General features: G+C 41.2%; 1 protein-coding gene across 1 annotated transcript in view; it reads right to left on the bottom strand.

Annotated features, from left to right (window-relative positions):
* Positions 1 to 13,042, bottom strand: part of PPP2R3A (protein phosphatase 2 regulatory subunit B''alpha) — a 151,587-nt gene extending 138,545 nt beyond the window's left edge. The window contains exon 1 of the mRNA XM_072956262.1: positions 12,898 to 13,042. The gene's annotated coding sequence lies outside the window, so the exon portion shown is untranslated. The remainder of the gene's footprint in view (positions 1 to 12,897) is intronic.
* Positions 13,043 to 14,960: the final 1,918 nt, after the last annotated feature.

The following is a 14,960-nucleotide window of genomic DNA, read 5'->3' as shown; positions in this document are numbered from 1 at the left end:
CAAACTGAAATCAACAATATAGTAGAAGAATCACACACTATGGTCAAGTGGAATCTGTTCCAGGGATGCAAGGATGGTTCCACATCCACAAATCAATGTGATACATACATCACATTAACAAAATGAAGGATAAAAAGTGATCATCTCAATAAATGCAGAAAACACATCTGCAATCCATTCATGAGAAAAATTCTCAAATAGGGAATAGAGACAATGTATCTCAACATAAAAAAGGCCATATATGACAAGCCCATAGCTAACATGAGACTCAACAGTGAAAAGTTTAAAGCTTTTCTTCTAAGACTGAGAAAAAGGATGCCCACTCTTACCATTTTTATTCAACATAGTATTTGAAGTCCTAGCCAGAGCAATTAGGCAAGAAAAAGAAAGAAAGCATCAAACTCAGAAAGAAAGAAATAAAACCATCTCTATTTACAGATGATATAGTATTATATACAGAAAACCCTAAAGACTCCATCAAAAAACTGTTAGAACTAATAAACAAATTCAGTAAAGTTGCAGGACACAAAATCAATAGAAAAATCAGTTTCACTTCTACACATTAATAATAAACTATCAGAAAGAGAAATTTAGAAAATAATCCCATTTACAACTGAATTAAAAAGGATAAAAGACCTAGTAATAAATTTTACCAAAAAGGTTAAAGATGGGTACACTGAAGTACTAAAAGACACTGATTAAGGAAACTGAAGACACAAAAAATGGACATATTCCATGTTTGTGAGTTGGGAAAATTAATAGTAATTTAATAAAAAATTTAAAAAAATTAATTATCCAAAGCATTCTACAGTTTCATTGCAAATCCTATCAAAATTCCAACAGCATTTCTCACAGAAATAAAACAAACAATTCTAAAATTTGTATGGAACCCAAACAAAAGACCCCAAATAGCCAAAGCAATCTTGAGAAAGAACAACAAAACTGGAGGCATCATACTACCTGATTTTAAAATATATTATAAAGCTACAATAATCAAAATAGTGTGGTATTGGAGTAAAAATGGACACAGATCAATGGAACAGAATTCAAAAATAAACCCATACATATGTAGCTAGTTAATTTATGACAAAACAGCCAAGAATATGCAATGGGGAAAACAGTCTATTCAATACACGATGCTGGAAAAATTGGACAGCCATATGGAAAACAGTGAAACTGAACTTCTATTTACACTATACACAAAAATTAACTCAAAATGGGATTAAAGACTTAAAAATAAGACCTAAAATCATAAAAAAACATAGGCAATAAGCTCTGTGATATTGGTCTTGGCAAATTATTATTATTATTCAAATGAATAGCCAGCTGAACAAGATTCTTCCCTTACACTATTCACAAAAATAAATTCCAGGTGAATTAAAGACTTAAAATTTTATGTTAAAGTATAAGAAAATGTAAGATTCCATGTTTATATCTTCAGGGCATGAAAGACATCCATTAAAAAGTTAGTAAAGGGAAAAAAAAGTCAGTAAAGTCAAAAGCTATAAAGGCAAAGACAGGTAAATCTGACATCAAAATTATAAACTGCTACTAACAAAGAAAGAGGACTGTAACAGATTGGAGAAAAATGCACCGTTTTCATAAATAAAGAATGAGTATCTAGAATTCAAAGAACTTCTATAAATAAATAAGAAGTATCTGCTATGCTGCATTCAACAGAAAAAAAAAAACAAAAATAAGAGTGCTTAAAGAAAACAGATGTTAAATTTCTCTCTTACACAAAAGAATTTGAAAGCTGGTGCAGCAGCTCCATGAAATGCTCCAAGACCCAGACTTTCTGGCTCATTAAGCTACCACCATGGTCCTCATGGTCTAGGATGGCTGTTAGAGCTCCAGTCATTACATCTCTGTTCTAATATATAGGATGGGTGAAGGGATGAGGGATTGCTTTCTCCCTTGAAGGAGACTTCAGAAACTCACACCAAACCCTTCTGCTTATGTATCATTGCTAAAACTTACATGGTTATACTTAGTTCCAAGGAAGCCAAGGAATACAGTCTTCTAGATGGGCAGCACTGGACCTGGCTAAAAGCTGGGGTTCCTATCACTAAAGATGAAAGAAGAATGGATCATGGGAGGTAACTAGCATCTTTGCTATGCAATCCAAATAGAGAAAGAAAGAAAGACAGACAGACAGACAAATGGTGAAAAACTTGAGAAAAGATACTTAACCACAGGGAGATAAAAATTAAAACAAGGAGAGAGGATTTAAAAAATTTTTGAGAGATGCAAAAATTTGCAAACTCGTGAAGGCATGAGGATTTTTAGTCTTTGTTAATTCTTCTGTAACCAAGAGAATATATTCTATATTCCTAGTGCAACTAAAAGTAATAAAAGTATTTTATTTATTAAAAAACTTAAACACACTACTGCTTTTAATTGTAGTACATATTATATAGTTACATAATATTAATATAGACACCTTGAGGACCAATTTGACATTATCTATTAAAAGTTTGATTCTACGATTATATGACCCAGTAATTCTATACAATATAAACATTCACATATTTGCAGAAGTAAAGGACGTTCATTGCAGTAATGTTTAAAAGAGGGAAAATTGGAAACAACCCAAGTGTTCATCATTAGGGAAATAGCCCTACTTAATTTTCTTCAGAGCACTATTACCACAACCTGAAATTGCATCATTTATTTATCTAATTTTTTGTCATCTAGGAAATTAGCTTATCCAGGAAAAGAGCAGAGGCAAGGAGAATATATTCATACAATATTTGTTTGGTCAAAAATTCATTAGAAACAATGCACTGTCTTTTAAAATAATAAACCAAAATCATTCCAGCCTTTAATAACATGATCCCACCAGAGGGCCCTCATGAAGGCCTGGAGGTTTGCAGACAGGCTGAGAAACAATGACCTAGATGAAGCCTTTGAACTTGCTATTCAGAGAGACTGTCATTGAACGTGATCTGTTACCCTTCTCTTTAGGGTCTGAAGTATTTCAGAGTAAAATCAACAAACTCTCTCCATTATGTGGAACTCTTAACTGCCTTTAATACCTGAATTCCAGTACTGCTGCTAGCACTGAGTGAATCTCCATTCACTAGGCAGGGCCTGCCATGGGAGAGAGGTCCCAACCAGACTGCCAGGAGAATGCCAAGATTGCTAAGACATACTATGCTGAGAAGACAAAATGCTGACACCTGAGCCACAGTGCTTGAGAGGGGCCTGACACTGGTAGAAGTGCTGTGCTCATCAATACTCACAAGGAGGATTCCAGGGCTCCATCCCCAAGGCTGTGAAATAGGGAATGTGCCCATGATCACAAAACGGAAGGGCTAAGTGTGCCTTTGCTACGACTTGTAAGTCCTTAGTGACATACCCATTCACAGCCACTAATCTTTGCTTTTTATTTCAAACCTCACAAACAAGCAGTTTTCAAGCTACTTTTCCCCCCCTTTTTCTTTTCTCTTCTTTAAACTGGAGGGACTTGGTTCAAACTGAAGCTTAAAGATGAATAAACAAATTGGGGGAGAGAAATAGCCTCAGTGCTCAGTTTTGGTGGGTGGGAGGAACACCCAGACTGCTGAGAACTCTGGGAAGAAGAGCTTGAAAGGGAATGGAGTGCTGGGGAAGATGAACTTTAGCAAAGACCTGAGGGAGGGAGCTTTGTAATTATTAGGGGAAAGTGAAGGTCCTGGGGCAGGAATGCAGCTGCTTTGTTGAAGGAAGAACAAGGCACCATTTGTTACTGGGACAAAGTAAGCACAGGGGAAGGGAGTAGGAGATGGGGTCAGAGAGGAAAGGCAGGTTTAGATTATGTAGGCCCTTGTAGGTCAGGGTTAAAGTCTCTGAGCTGAGACCCAGGGTCCCTCTAGCTGCTGTGTTGAGAACAGATTCTAGGAGAACAAGGACAGATGCAGGGTAACAGCCTATGGCAATAATCCAGGTGAGATATAATGGTCGTTCAGACAAGGTGGAAGCAGTAGGGATGTGGGATGTGACCAATTCTAGATATGTTCTGAAGGTAAATCCAACAGGGTTTGCTGATAGACTGAACATAGGATGAAAGCAAAAGAAGACAGTCAAAGATGACACCAAGGTTTTTGGCCTGGGCTAGCGGAAGAATGGAGCTGCTATTTATGGAGATGTGGCAGGCTGTGGGAAGAGTAAGTTCTGCAGGGCAAGATCAGGAGTTCAGTTCTGAGATGTCTGTTAGTTATCCAAATGGAGAGCCCAAGTAGGTACTTTGATACCAGAGTGTGAGATTCAGAGGACAGGTCTCTAACTTGGAGAAAAAATTTGGTAGTCTTTGGTGGTAGAGTCGGTATACAGATAGTATTTAAGGTCATAAGACTGGTGAAATGCCAAGGAAATAGGGTTGATAAGGAAGAACAGAGGTTTGAGGAGTAAACAGTGCTCTAACTTTCAGAGGTCAGGAAGATGATGAGGAACAAGCAAAAAGACTGAGAAAGAACTGCTAATGAGGTAGGAGGAAATCCAGAGAATGTAGTGTTCTGGAAGCCAAGTGAAGAAAGCATTTCAAAGAAAGAGGAATAATCAACTGTGCAAAATGCTGTTGAAAGGTCAAGTAAGAAAAATACTAAAACTTACTCACTGTAGTTAGCAATGTGGAAGGCAAAGGCCTGATTAGCATGGACTCAAGAGACACTGGTGGAAAGGAGCTGAACTCAGTGCATTAGACAACAGAGAGGAACAGATCTGGAGGGGGATACAGGGTCAAGAGAGGGGCTGGTCTTATATTATGAGGCACTGTGTCTCTAGTATCTAGTACTGTGCGTGGCACATAGTGGTAACTCAATAAATATTTGTTGATTGAACTAAATGAGATCACTAGCTGTTCAATTAGTAAACAGTCTTAGCTCTAGAAGTTTAAAAGCTGATACAGTAAACAGCAAAATGTGAGAATTCTTGGTCCAATAAAGAGAAACGCCTCTATTCTTCTCTTCATGTCTGAAAACTCTATAGTTTGGAAAACTATGCCTTACATATCTATAGTAGCTAGCCTTAAATTTGAGAGGAATAGCTACAGAATTTGACAAATACATGATCTACAAGAAAATACACTTCTAATTCTGGACGGGTACAATCTCTCCAAAAACCTAATGCACCCTGGGGGTGTGTAACTGTACCCAGGGTACAACATGGATCCCAGCCCTCTAGCTATGTCGTGACTCGCTGTGCACGGAAGACTTCTAGTGGTTGCCGAAGGATCTGACAGGGGTCTAGTACCCAGAATATATAAAGAACTCTTAACTGCTCAACAACAAAAAGACAAACAGTCCAATTAGAAAATGGGTAAAGAACTTGAATAGGTATCTGTCAAGGAAGATATACAAATGGCCAAGAAGCACATAAAAAATGCACAGTATCATTAGTCATTAGGAAAGTGCAAATCAAAATCACTTAATACTCATAACTTAATACTCTCTCGGATGGCAATAACCCAAAACCAGAAAATAACAAGTGTTGACAAGGACATGAAGAAACCAGAACTTTTGAACACTGATAGTGAAAATGTAAAATGGTACAGTTGCTGTGGAAAACAGTTTGGTGGTTCCTCAAAAAGTTAAATAGAATTAACATATGACCCAGCAATTCTACTCTTCGATAGATACACAAAAGAACTGAAACAGATATTCAAGCTAAAACTTGTACACAAGTGCTCTTGGCAGCACTATTTACAATAGCCAAAAAGTGTAAATAACCAAAATGTCTACCAATTGATAAATCGGTAACAAAATGTGGTATATCCATTTAACAGAATTATTATTCAATCAAAGAAATGAATATTATTTGAAGGAATACATGCTACAACACAAATGAACCTTGTAAATATTATGCTAAATGAAAGAAGCCAGACATAAAAAGTCACATACTGTGTAACTCCATTTATATGTGCTCTGAAATAGACAATTCTGTAGAGAAAGAGAGCAAATTGGTGTTTTCCAGGAAATAAGGGGAGAGAGGAATGGGGAGTGACTGCTTAACGGGTTCAGGGTTTCCTTTTGGGGTGATAAAAATGTTCTGTAATTAAATAATGGTGATGGTTGCACAACACTGTGCATGTACTGAGACTCACTGAATTGTACACTTTATAATGGTTAATTTTATGTTATGTAAATTTTAACTCAATAAAAAAAAATCACACAGCTCACACTTGACAGATTCAAGGCCATGCACCCAAGAACTGACTCTAAGTCCTCTTCCCATGCAACCATTCTGTCTCCTCTACAAACCAAAGGAGCTCTGGACTACCTTGGCAGTGAACTTTTCCCTCCATATACCACCATCCGGGCACAGTATCTAACTATATTTGTGATAATAGAATTCCTACAATTGCCCAAGCACATACAAAGTTTCCAAGCAAAATATTTTCTTCTCACAGACTCCCAGTACAAACCTTCTTAGACCGAGGTCTGCTATTCATGTCACAAAGTCATCCTTTATCCAGAAGTGAACCATTATCCACCAAACGGATGGACCAATGACAGCTATGAAGTCCAAAACCTCACAAGATGAAACTCTTGTCTGCAAAAAGACTATAGCAATGGGGCTTATGTCTTCAACTAATAAATACCATTCTTCATCAATAATCCTTGGCATTTTCCAATCCCTATGGTTTCTGTTCTGCAGGCAGATCACAGCTCTTAGAAACATAAAGTGCGAAAATGACCTTAAACCCTCCTGTGCCAGATTAAGGTTGCCAATGACGCAGAGGTGGATAAAAGAGACTGGTAGCGAACATCTACATGAAAACCCACTCTAAAGAGTCACCTTAAACCAAAGTCTTCAAGATAACAGCATTCATACAACTTTTTGGAAACCAAAGTTTTTTTGACGTTCTTTTCTCTCTGAGCTCAGTGAGGGCCTACTTCGCCAACTTGCATCCATACTCTTTAATCACCAACAATGATGAAGATTTCAAAGTATGAGGAATTTTATGTGCATGCAACTGGAAAATCAAGCTGCAGTATGAAGTTAATTGGAAAAAATACTGCTGCAAAAACTATTCCTAGGAATCTGACAGCTAGATACGTATTCTCTGACACAGCCAAGTATTCCATTTTCAACATACCAACAATCTGGTCTTTGTTCATCAGTTCAATGGGAGGATGATGTCAGGATCATTGGAGCCCTGCTGGCCTTTAGGAGCTCTATGGCTTTCCAGATAAGAAAGAGACTAAGGGCCTAATCACCAACATCTGAGTCTCAAGGGTCCTGGCAAAATATCTTCTCAGTGAAAAGCACAAAGTCTCCAAACCAAATACAAGCAAGACCCTTCTGAAATGGGGTAGAGTAGGTCATCAGGCATCACCGAGATACTTTCCTGAAAAGTGAGAAGAAGCATATGGGTAACCAACAGACTGAGCACTTACCACAGAGACATATAAGACACCTGCCCCTCTCTCATCACTCCCCTTTTGGGTAAACGTCTCCAAAGATTTTTCCAACATTCACCATTTCCATCTCCTTACTTTCTACCTCTTCAACCTAGTTTCTGCCTCTATCAATTTAAAACAGTTCTTGCTGAGGTCAAAGACTCCATCTTGCTAAATTCAACACATCATTTTCAGTCTACACCTTTACTTGATGACTCCTCTTTTTAAAAATACTCTCTTCTCTTACCTTTTATGACACATCTTAAACTGGAATTAAATTCTAAAGTAAGTGTCTAAGATAAAAATCAAATATAGTTTAAATTACTCTTGAAAATGCTTTAAATGGCCTATTCATTAAAGCATACCCATTTTTTTGTGTACAAAACTCTATGTAGTAGTGAACAGTATACATTATATATACACACACATATACATATATACATACACACACACGCAAAACAAACAGTAAGTATACCTTCAGAATAGAAGAGTTCCTCTCATCTAATTAAAAACACCTTTAAGCATATTGGGTTAAAAGTTTGCATACCTCAACTGCCAGCAAGGTGCCATTCCACTGTACCTCTCTGACCACATCTCATCGCTTTCCTGGGGCTACCCTCCTTCACCCAGCTTTGAAATGCTGGGCCTAAGCCCTCTTCTCTTCTTTGGCTTTATCAATGGTTCTCAACTTCCATTACTCAGTGGAATCACCTGAGGATCTTTTAAAAATCCCAGGCTGCAATTTAGACCACATAAGCAGAAATAGAAATTTCTGAGGTAGGCCCCAGTATCAGTAATTTTTAACCATTCAATGTTTCACTATTTCATACTTTCCTCCTAAAACTGGGATCACACACTCAAATGCCTACAGGGTCAGAGAAGTAAATAAACAAAGCAGGGCAGGAATAAGTTGTATGAGTGTCAGGCTCTCTGGTGAACTAGAAAGCAGCTTGGATCAGCTGTGACTTAGCTCCAATCACTTGCTGCCACATGGAAACCCAGCTCAGTAGTGCTACATCTTCTCACTTTCAAAGAAAAGCCCCAAATCTGGATTCTCGTGGGAAATTTTCAGATTTTAAATTATTGGCAACTAACTCAAAATTAAGCAACAACAAAAACTATTGTATGTGAAAAACAAAACACATGTGTAAACCAGATTCAGCTACGGGCTCTGGGTGTGCAACCTCTGCTCTGGGTAACACCATCTATGCCCTGCAACTTACACCTAAATATCTGTATCCCCCGTTCAGCCCACTCCTCTGGGCTCTGGATTTGAATTATCAAATGCTTATGTGACATCTCCAATTCTCATCAGCCCCAACGTGAACTGCAATTTAAATTACCTCAAAACTATTTATCCTTTCAGTGTCTTCTAGCTCAGGGAACAACTCCACCATTCACCTGGCTGGGAAAGTGAGAACCTTGGGCTTCATCCTATGCACCTGTTTCTCCCTCTCACTGCTTGTACCGTATCAGTTATCAAATTCTGTCAATTATGCCTCCTAAATATCTCCCCTGCACCCATCTACTTCTCTCCATCTCCTCTGCTACCACCTTGGTCCCAGCTGCCATCTTTCCTTTACCATCCCACAATGTGGTTTGCTCTCTGTAGCCATGGATGTGAACCCACAGATATGGAGGACTGACTGTACTACTTCATTTTAAATAAGGGACTTGAGGACCTGTGGATTCTGATACCCACGGGGTCCTGGAACTAATCCCCAGGGGATACTGAGGACCGACCATATTTGCCAGCTCAGGCTGCCATAATAAAATAACTTAGACTGGGTGGCTTAAACAACAGAAATTTATTTTCTTACGTTCTGGAGGGTAGACGTTCCAGATCAAGGTCTGGCATGGTTAGCTTCTGGTAAGGACTCTCTTGTTGGTTTGCAGATTGCTACCTTCTTAATGCGTGCTCACATAGCCATTCTTCCCTCTTTTTCCTATAAGGCCGCCAGATTAGGGCACCACCTTTATGATCTCATTTAACCTAATTACCTCCTAAAAACTCTATCACCAAATATAGTCACAGTAGGGTTTAGGGCTTCAAAAAGCAATTTTAGGGGGACACAATTCACTCTACAGCACACTGTAACCTACAACACTCCATAGCACACGGTAACGTCAGTTGTCTCCAACATTCACTCTTCTTCCCTTCCAAGCCATGCTCTCCAATATGACCAGAGTAGTCTTCTACAACCACAAATAAAAGTAATCTTTTACAAAAACACTTACATATATGTGCACACATATTTGATCCAACAATTCCACTTCTAGGAATTTATCCCATATATATATATTCACACACATGTGAACTAGCATATGCATAGTGCTATTATAGTAAATTGTTGGAAACAATTGAAATGTCCCTCTATTATAATCTGTGGTGTACCTACACAATGGAATACTATAGAGTCATTCAAAAGAATAAGGAAACAATATATTGGAATGGAGACTTCCAGGACACTTAAGAGAACAAAACAAGGAACAGAACAGTGTGTACAGTATGCTACCATTTGTGTAAACAACAGAAGAAAAGAATATGCATTTGCTTGAATGCCCACAGGAAATGTCCAGAAAGATACACAAAGTGGTAACAGTGGTTCCTCCTTTGGCAGCTATGGGGAAGACGGCAGCTAGGGGAAGGAGAAGAGCCCACTGCAGACATTCTGATCTAATGGGCCTGGAGCATGGCCCAGGCACTAGTATTGTTCGAAGTTCCTCCTGTGATTTTAGTAAGCAGGCTGGACTGAGAACTGCTGCTTATCTCCTTTCCCAGGTTCATTTTGTATCATCCAGCCCCTATCACTCTCCATCCTCTAGCCACACTGGCCTCTGAGTTTGCAGAAAAGGTACTGTTCCTTCTGCCTGGAATATTGTCCCCCTAAGCTTGCCTTGTAACTTCTATTTATTCTTCAGAGTCCACCTCACCTTAAAGGTTATTTCCCAAGGAAGCTTTCCAAACTAGGTCAGGACCCTTGTTTTATGTACTCAGAGTGCTCTGTACTTCTTCCAGAATCTATCACAATTATAATGAGTAACTGTATAATTATACATATATGTCTGTAATTCTCTTTAGACTGTAAGGTCCAGGGGTGCAGAGACCTCATCTGTGGTTTTTACTGCTGTATTCCCAGACCTGAGTGAACGTCTGGCTGGCAAAGAAGGCCCTCCCTCAGATATTTGTAAAATGAGTGAATAATTGCTCCTGCCCTCAAACCTAGTCGGGTAGAGAAAATCAACATAGAAGCAAATGAGAATAATGCAGTGTCACTAGAATTAAGACAGTAGTTTATCTAGAACAGTGGTTCTCAACGAGGGGTGATTTTGGCCTTGATACCTGGCAAGGTCTGGAGGCATTTTTGATTGCCACAACTGTGTGGGTTGTGTGACTATTTGACTGTCACAACTGTGTGTGTGTGGGGGCTACTGGTAACTATTAACTAGACACCTGGAATGCTCCTACACATCCAATAATGCACACGACAACCCTCCACAACAAAGAATGATCTGGTCCAAAATGTCAACAGTACCTATAATTTAGAGGATGGTCATCTCTAAAAGAGTGATCAATTCTACTCTAGGCAGTGGATTTTTTGAGGGGAGGGGGAGTGGAATGGGGGATGGGGAAGATGTCAAGAAAAGCCTCAGAGAGGAATTAAAGCTTTAAGCTGTGTGTTGAAGAGTGGCAGGGACCCTATCAGTGTAGACTATGTTTTCCAGAGGTAATGAGGCCTCTGAAGAGTTTAAAAGCCAAACTGTGGTTTGAACAGCTACCCCCCTCAAGTATCTCATACTCCTATATTACTCACCTCCTTATTCTCTTCTTGCTGAAACAAAACTTTCATTCTCTTAGGGCAGTGGTTTCAGCTAACCACTAAAGTCAAATTAATTCAGACTAAGATAAAGTCAGATAGCCTTTTCACTCTCCAGAATGTTAGCTACATTTAAAAATATACAAATACTCATGAATACAAATAAATCTTTAACTGCTAATGTTCAGATTATTAGTAGCTAAAGCTATTTTTTGAACTCAGCAGTCAAGTTGGTCCTGGTAAAAACTTCTCCAAAGCTTTCTATTTTTTTTTTAAAACTTTTGTCTTCCCTGTCCTTAATTTCTGAACTCCCAGATTTAGAAAAGATCCACAATTTTTCCACAAGTATCTCATGCTATAAGTTTTTCTGCCAGAGAGGACAGGAGAGACATTTGGATGCAATCAACGTGAATAAATTGTATGTATAAATTAGGAGTGGTCTATAGAGTCTTTAAAGGCTTCACTAAAAGTCATGGCTACTCCTGGAAGAAACGAACTTGAGATAATTTTAAATGGTATTACCAAGAAAGCAAGCCATGTTTTACTATAACACAAGCCTGCTACCTACTGAGCTGGAAGCACACGCTCTGCTCTAGTATGGCAATTCTTAGGGTCTCAGCCAGTGCTCTCTTTACAAGAAACTGAGGCCTGAGACTAATGAAGAACAAAGAAAAATGCCTGGCACGGAAGGTTTGGACGATGTTTCGTACATAAATGATTTAAGGAGGAACACTTCCTCAGATTTTGGAAGGCACTACAAATCACTTTTTGCTTACGTGTTAAGAATTTTTATTTCGTGTTTTCAGACCATTTTCTAATAAGAAAATACCTTACAATTTACAAAGAGCAATTTATCCTCCCTTACATTTGCTGACCACTAAAACTGGATACAATTTCCTCAAGCTCTACCAGAGTCAGAGGATTGGGAATAACGTGAGCACAGCATAGTTCAGCTGCAACATCAACTCCAAGAACGGCCAGCTGGTTTCCATCGAGAGGTCCCCCAGGAGAAAGACCCTGGGAGGCGGCGGCCGGGGTTGGCGCGAGAGTGAGACCCGCCGGGGCGGCCCAAGGGCAGGGCCGGGGTCTGCCCGGCCTCCGTTTACCTTTTTTTCAGGTATTCCCGCTCCCAGCCCGGCCCGGGATCCCGCCCGAGGCCCCGAGCTGGTGACACATCCTTCTTTGGCCAAGTCGGGCCGAGGTTGGGCAGGGGGCGGGGAAGGAAAATAAAGCCTCAGCGCCTAACGACGTGACTCTCAGTTCTTCCAAAACGTTGGCATTTGTTTCTCTGCCAAGCTTTCCTGTTAACAAGTTCCCGAGGGCTGTACGGGCGAACTGGCCCCGGAGCCCCGAAAGTGGGAGGGACCAGGCTGTCCCCCGCCTTCCCTCCTCCGTGGGCGCCTCCGGGGCAGGCCATTTCCACACCGCCTGGGCTGCCAAGGCCCGGGACCGAACTGGGCGTGCAGAGGCGCCCACACCACCTTCGAACCCCGACTTTCACGGCTCTCCCAGCCGGGACAGCGCCGCGCGGCCCCGCTGGCCCCTCCAGAGCCCTCCGGCCAGGCCGGTCTCCGCCCCCAGCCCCCGGCCCCGCCCGCCCGGGCCTCCGCGCGCCGCCCCCCGGCCTTGCCACAACCCGCGGGTCGGACCCGGGGCGCGAGGGTTCCAGGCCGCGCGGCGGGCAGCTCCACGCCTACCTCAGCGCCCTCGGCTCCTCCTCCGGCTGCTGCCTCCGCTCGCGGACAGCGTTGGCCACCAGGGCTCCCGGCGGCGCGGGTTGTGGGGCTACGAGCGCTGCGCGTGAGGAGCTGAGGCCCGAGCGCGCCCCGCCCAGCCGCACGTCCACCCCCTCCCACTCCTCAGCCCCACCTTCAGTTGCCTCTCGGCGCCCCGCCCCCACCAGGTCCCGCCCCGCCCAACAGGCCCCGCCCCTTCCGCGGGCCCCGCCTGCAAGGCCCCGCCCACTCGCCTGCTGGAGCTGAAGTGGGGCCGTCAGGGGCGCTGCGAGATCCGCCGTGGCCGCTACGGATGCAGTTCCGTGGATTGCGGCTCTGTGGGGACGCGATTCGTGGTGCTTAGTACTATTTGGCGACTGCGAGTTTTTCTCTCGGATTTATTACTGTGATTGTTTATTATTATTGTTATCGCTCTTGTTGTTATCGTCAGTAGTTGTTTTGCCATCCTGGAGCACACTGGTTGGTTCCACTGAGGACGGAGGCTGCGGACAGGTAGCCCTCACCGTTGACCAGACACACCGCTACACTCCGATCCTACCAGTGGCCCGCACCTGCGCCACATGTCATTATGAAGTAGTGAGCAAGTTGTGTGAATTTTGAAAGAAGAGGTATTTATTAACTTGTTAAATATAACACAAATATTGCCGTATAAATACATAAAGCCGTATAAAACCAATGTACACCTTATGAATGATTCTGAGACATACATCCTTATAACCACTCCTGAAATTTAACACCATGTGAAATGGGCTGGGTTAAAACATAAATCACCTCAATAGCTGGGAGGACTCAGCTTGGGAAGGGCCTCCCCAAATTGCCTGCCTTCCTTGTAATTGACACAGGAACTCCTCCGCTTCCTGCCCGTAATCATGTGCTCTGTAAGAGTAGATTTAAAAAGTCTGAAATTGTAAAATTCTTTTTTTGTTTTTTTGTTTTCATATTCTTTTTTATTATAGGTTACTATAAGATATTGAATATTGAAATTAAAACGTCCTTAATTAAAAAGACAAATAAATAAATATACATAAGCATATACGTAACTTAATAAATAAATCAACCAAGAGATTGAACAGCATGAATAAGGAGCACCTAGTGGTAGGGGGTAGGAGGTATGTGAGGACTTAAAAATAGCCAATGACTAGGTGGTCTGCAAGGACAGGTCCTGGGCACCTGGCTATCCTCACCCTGTCACTAGCACCCAGCACAACACCAGGCATATAATAGGTACTCTGTGTGTATTTAGAGTTCAAGGAAAGGAAAAAAAATACACAGTTGCCCCTTGAACAAGGTTGTAGGGCAGGGGTGGAGTTAGGGGCACGAACCACCCATCCACCTCCTGCTCAATAGAAAATGCTCTATACCGTTATCTCTGCCTAAAAAACAAAGGTGTGGATAAATGACTCACCCAAGGGCAGGAAGCTGAAAAGTCTGGATAAAATCAGGACTCAAACCCTAGTTCTTTTGATTCCACATATTGTGATCTCTAATCGAACACAAACTTTCCCCCCGCCTGTAAGATGAAAATACAAGTACCATATTTATTGAAAAATATCTGTGTATAAGTGAGCCTGCAAAGTTCAAATGCTTATTGTTCAAGGGTCAACTGTATAAGCTCCCCAAACATGCTTTGCCTACTGAACAATTTCATCCAGGGTCAATTCTTCCAATAGCTAAAATGATGTGCTCTCTGAGATGCCTCCATGACTTGGAAAGAGGTCATTATACTTCAAACTTCATACTGCTTTCCAGTTTTATTTTAAGCTGTTTTGCATGCATTAGGGTATCTTATTTGAGACTTAGAGCAGTCCTGTAAGAAAAGTAGGGCAGGACAGAAGGACTTTGCAAAGGTCACAGTGTAATGCATACCTGTGAGGAGAAGTACATAGTGAGCTATACAACAATTTCAGTACTGCTGACCATGCCAAATCTTGCTGCATTCCTAGTTTGTCTTGACAGTTTTACTGCCTAAATTTTTACATTAGGACTTTTTGGGCTTCTTTGCCATTCACTTATATGCAGTATGA

Source organism: Vicugna pacos, chromosome 1 (genome assembly GCF_048564905.1).
Source record: "Vicugna pacos chromosome 1, VicPac4, whole genome shotgun sequence".
In the NCBI taxonomy this organism is placed as follows: Eukaryota; Metazoa; Chordata; class Mammalia; order Artiodactyla; family Camelidae; genus Vicugna; species Vicugna pacos.
This window is presented reverse-complemented; position numbering and strand designations above follow the sequence as displayed.